The sequence below is a fragment of the Electrona antarctica genome, assembly GCF_951216825.1.
Source record: "Electrona antarctica genome assembly, chromosome: 4".
Lineage (NCBI taxonomy): Eukaryota > Metazoa > Chordata > Actinopteri > Myctophiformes > Myctophidae > Electrona > Electrona antarctica.
The window spans coordinates 18,804,341-18,810,340 of record NC_136809.1 but is presented as its reverse complement, the minus strand read 5'-3'; positions in this window follow the sequence as shown (position 1 = coordinate 18,810,340).

Sequence of the window (6,000 nt, the reverse complement as noted above, 5' to 3'; positions counted from 1 at the left end):
CTACCGCCGCGTCATACATTATCCCTTGCGTATTGTACTGTAGGTGCAGAGTATCAGCGTGTGTCAGGTTCAGCCACATAGTCCACAAACTCTATAATCCACAGGTTGAGGTAGGTCCACAAGGAAGAGCAAATGTCCAAGCCAAGGCAAGTGTGGCGAGAGGTACTTCCCAGATATGCATGGTAACTTATAATTATGCCTATAGACCTAACCAGAACCTCACAAAAACTATGCCAAAACTTAACCCTAACCTCACAAACACTATGCCTAACCCTAACCTTAAACTCACAAAATCTATGCCTAACCCTAACCATAACCTCAAAACCACGCACACCTGGGCACAAGCTCTGCGAAAAGGATAGTCCTGTGGTGACAGGCGGTGGTCTAATGGTAGCCGAGTGGAAGAAGCTTTTCATAAACCTGGTCATCTTGTCCTTGATAGCCTCCTTGCCTGGCAGTCAATAATAAAGCTGATGTTTTTTTTATTTGTTTTTCAAAATGTAAATGTAAACAAAGTCATTATGTGAAGATCAATGATATCAGTAATCCATTACATTCCATCTAAATGAGCCATTACGGGCAATAAACATATTTAAACTGTTACAGCTCCCACATAAATGTTCCTGTGGTCATTGGGAGGACTTACTGCTTTGAATCATTATATAATCTTGAATCTATAAATGCTATGCCTTTTTGCTGAGGCCGGATGTTTCTCTTCCATTCCCTCATAATGAACTGCATTTGATATCTCTGTGAGATTACATTTCGCCTCCTATGATGCATTATAGTCTTGGTCTTGCTCTGAGAAATTAAATCAATTTTCAAAGGCCATTCTCATAAATGTTGAACCTATTTTGAGCAACTCTCTCCATGTAATGGGAAACCTGTTTCTTTCTCGTCCATTCTCAAAAAGTCTATACTCAAATTAAATACAAATGGTTTTGTTTTCTTTAGTCAAATATAATATCCGCAAAAGCCATATGCCATACCATATGCCGTGCTACATGCCATACCATGCTACATGCCACGGTACATACATGCTACATGTATGTTAGAGGAGAATGCTTGTCTGTTAGAGTGAAAATATGCCCCTCATAATAGACAGACAGACAGACCACCGACAGACAGACTTGATTCATGGAATCTGATGACTTTGAAGCACAGCTGTTTTGGTATTTCGGTTCGGTGGCATTGAGAGGTCTGCGAGCTCCTTCATGCAGGACATCTCAGAAGCCAGAGTTTAATGGTGAATTCCTGACCGGACTGATAGCTGTTATTCATTTAGTCACATGAATAACAAGAAATGACCTACTCGATGCACATTATGGTATTGTGGTGTTGCTGCTGCCTACACTATAAATAACTTCAACCAACAATTTGCCTTTTGAAAAGCTTGATACTTTGACAGCTGCAAAGCCCCCGGGGACGATTAACTCTCACTCAGAGCTGTAAACAGACTTTTAAAAGTGGTGTATGGCAAGATGATATAGACCAAATAGATGCCTGTTCATTTCCATATGGAGAAATCATAATTATGGATAAAAAGGAGGCAGTGGTATTGGTTTGGTTCCATGAATGAACAACACAGCATAATTGTATCCAAATAGAAACTAGCTCTAGACTGTCTGCTGTTATAGGCCTACATTATTTAACGCTGATATTGTGCTGTGTCTATTGAGGTACAGAGAACGGGGAGATGAAGAGGAGGAAAAAGAAGAGGAGGCCCAGATTCCTTTCCACTTTAGCACTTGGCTTCTGTCAGCTAATCTATCACCAGCAGTTCCCCCGAGGGACCCTGGCAAAGAAAGACTAGGAAATGATTCGATAGACGGAATCTCTGAATGCCTCTTCCTCAAACATGCCCCCCTCTACCACTCTACCAGGCTAACGTCAAATATTAATAGCTCACCCCTGCTATCCTACAATGTAAAATAGCAAACTGACAGTAAGCTACAAACCAAAGTCAGCAAAAACATCCCTGGCTGGCTGGATAAATTAGGACAGCCCTCTGTCTGCCCCCTGCTGGGCTGTTTATGACCATTGGACTAGTTTTTTCCATCATAAGTAAAACCAGGCAGTTACTACAGTTAGTGATGTTTCAGAAATGAGTTTGTGTGATTGTGTATTTAAATGCATTACTTGTGATACAGTGCCCATGCCATACAGCAGAGAGTGACTTTTCCCACAATGCTGGAATAATGACAGGGGATTTGTAAGTAGGGGAACTTGACTTGTAATCTCTATAGCTCAATAAATCAGCCGATATGACCTACTATATCCAATATATGGTCTTGGTGAGCTATGAAATTAAACTTGAGCTGGTGATGATGAGTAGTATAATACAGAACCTGGTAAGCCCCACCTGCTTTTACTCAACTTGAAATGCTTGCATGTTATTGCAGTACTGCAGTAGTATAGTGGCAATATTCAATAATACAGTAGGTATATCTGAGTTCTGCTAGAAGGAGACCAATTTGTATTTCCTAAGCAAGTTTCGATGCCATTAGAGTGAAAATATAATGAAGATTTTGAGGCAGACCAGGAGACGGAATAAATCATCCAGTGACATGTTCTAGCATCCCTGTGCATAATATAACTCTTGCTGTGTCAAGAGACAACTACCTCATGTATGGTGTTTTCTTTCTTTCTTTCTTTCTTTCTTTCTTTCTTTCTTTCTTTCTTTCTTTCTTTCTTTCTTTCCTGCAGCAACAAATGACCAGGGTCAGTAACTGACCATAATGACTTGTCCATTTGGTTACATTTGTAGCCACTTTAATTTAACTAGCCACACTGTCCAAATTCCATATGGGTAAGAGGAAAGGTGGGCACCAAAACATTCTGGAAACTAGGGAAAACTGGACACCTAGGAAGAGTGGGCACTAGGGAAATGTGGGCACCCAGAAGAGTGGGCACCTTGGGGTTAGTTAGACTGGGTACCACGAAAACCTAACCTGACTCCGCCAGATGGGGCAGCAGAGAGTACACTGGGTTCCCCCCTCCTGCTCCCATCTGGGAACTCTCAGGCAGACTTGATGCCCGGCCACAAAACGGCCTGGCCAATCAGCAGCAGTTTCTAGCAGCTTCTAGCAGCAGCTTCTAGCTTCTAGCTGCTGCTGATTGGCCAGGCCGTTTTGTGGCCGGGCATCAAGTCTGCCTGAGAGTTCCCAGATGGGAGCAGGAGGGGGGAACCCAGTGTACTCTCTGCTGCCCCATCTGGCGGAGTCAGGTTAACGAAAACTGGGCACTATAGGGAAATGTGGGCACCAACACAGAGCACACAGGGCACTAGGGGAAATCCAGGCACCAAAACTGGAATACTTTGAAGTCGTATGTCTGCAGAATGCACTTTGCACCTGTCTGGCATGTGTATTCCTGGAATGCAACTAGGCTACATTCAGATAATTTCCCCCCGGCCCCCCCAACAAATTTTCCGACAAACTTTATATTAGTTTGAGGTTAAGGTTAGGCATAGTTCTGTGAGGTTAAGGTTAGGTTTAGTCATAGTTTTACTGAGATCAGATAAGGTTAAAGGTAGGGTTAGGGTTAAAGGCAGGGTAAGTGATATTGTTTGGTTAAAACAAAATCACACAGTGAAGTGAGTGGCACTCTTATCATCGTACAACACATATGACGTAACTTCTCCATTCATTGTCAATGGGAATTTGACAAAATAGACGATTTGTTCGTCCTCAAATTACGTTGACAAATCCATTCATGTCAACGGCATTTAATGTTTGTGTTGTTAGCCGATTAGCAGATTTGCTCAGACACACATGACTTAAATTCTCCTTTCAATGTCAATGTGATTTAATGTTTGTGTTAGGACAAACATCTCTATAGCTGATAGGAGGGGCTAGCGCCCCTAAAAAAAGTTTTTTGTTAATAGCACTATATTCTAAATGGTAAATGCCAAATTTTGCATTTATATAGCGCCTTTATCCAAGGTGCTTTACATAGATTGTGCATTACATTCACCCATTCACACACCAGCACACCAACACACAAGCACATCAGGAGCAATTAGGGGTTCAGTGTCTTGCTCAAGGACACTTTGACACTAACTCTGGGGGAACCCGGGTTCGAACTGGCAACCTTGCGGTTACCATCCGGTCACTTTACCCCTGATCCACCGCTGCCCCCATTCTGAGAGTTATTATTGCGTGTTTGTGTTTGTTCAGCAACAGGAGTCTCCCCGTCTCAACAGAAATAGGCTACATTTTCAGGTAGGTGAGAGAGTACCGATTATCAGCTTAATTTTTTATAGTGTTCCTTGGTCCAATTTTGTCTGCTCATTTATTTTTGCCATCACTTCCAATTTCCAATTTCAGACTAGGCACTGTAACTAGGCACTGTAGCCTATGCTGTCTGAGTTCTCTATGCTGATTAGATAAAATCGGTATCCTGACCTGAAAAGGCATTTTTGGTTTAATAAAGAGCTGGAGAGACATGATGGAGACCTCTGTTACTGAACAAACACTCCATATGAGGGGGACCCAGCAATGAGTACTATTAGAATATAGAGCTTTTTAACCATAAGTTCCCTGTGATTGGAGCAGGGTGGTGTGCTCCTTCTGACTCAGGTGTTATTTTCATTAGCCAATTATTTTTGTGTATATGTTCCTTTGTCTGTCATTGTGATATTTGCCTGAAGATCTAAAAGGGTCTAAATGTTGTGTCAGTAATAAGAAGTACGTTTTTGGAGCTAAAATCAGTGTGCAGATGTTTTATCTTCTTGATTCGAGCCAAAGGAAATCACTTACCCTATCTTTAGGTGTAGGCATAGTTTTACTGGGGTTAGGGTTAAAGGTGCAGTGATATAGACAACTTTTAAGCCAAAATGTAAAATCTATATTTTTGGCCTTTTTCCAATTTTCCCTCTATCATCCCCTGGGGTGTTTTCCTGCAGACAGACACTACCGTTGGCTGCCTCTGAGGTGTTTTGAGTTGTAGGTGTTGTGACTCGGGCGTGTAGGCTATGTGGGGGGGAGGAGGGGGTTAGTGGGGTATGGGGCGGAGTTTTAGCCAATAACAGTGCGAGGGCGTGTTCAACCCCAGCACAGTTTAGAATGAAAACTGCTGCTGCTGGATTCCACAGTCCCAAAACACATGCTCCCTGCGGGAGATGGGAACCACCGCGACCAGCGGGGAGTGGAAATGATACAATGATACAGTCACAAACTTGTTTTCAGCTTTATATATCCCCCATAAATCTCCTGTGCTGGTTACATCAATATTGTTCATGTGAAGTGGTTTGTTTGTGCTTATTTGTTGGTGGAAGTCGCTATGGTGAGTCACGCCCCCCAGATATTCGATAGAAATTCAAAGATTTTGAGGGGCGCTAGCCCCTCCTATATACAGGTTTAATGTTTGTCTTTAGTTCAATGTTTGTTTAATAAACGCCATTGACAATGAAGGGAAAACTTACGTAATTTTGTAACTCATTTTGTCATATTGTCTCTTTATTGTTAATGGCATTTAATGTTTGTGTTGGCACCGTTTGTTTTACATCACCATTACATCACCTAATCAACATGAGTTAGATTTTAATATATTTGCGCCCCTCACTTCACACGGGTGTGACTGAGCTTTAATGCCATAGTTAGCCATTACGAGCGCAAATATGCGATGCATCCCTCTCAGGCCCAGGGGTGGGCAGCAACAACAACCCATAGCCTGAAGTGTCATGGCTTGGCTAATAGAATGACGAGGGGAGGGGGGTGGAGCCAGATTTGAATCTGTTTTGCAACACCTCTCACTTCTGTGTACAAACACTGAATGCTGTCTATATTTCCTTTAAGGTAAGGTTTATAAAGTATAGGCATTAGGCACCCTGAGGCTCAAAAAACGGCCTCATGGTGGTGCTATAACAGGCTGTCCTGGAGAATTTGGGGCAGAGGTTCAGAACTGGCATGCAGTATTAGTGTGTGTGCAGTTTGGCAGGGGCGGGGGTAGCTGTATTAGCCTCGCGTTGCGATATAGCTGTATGCAGACGGACGGACG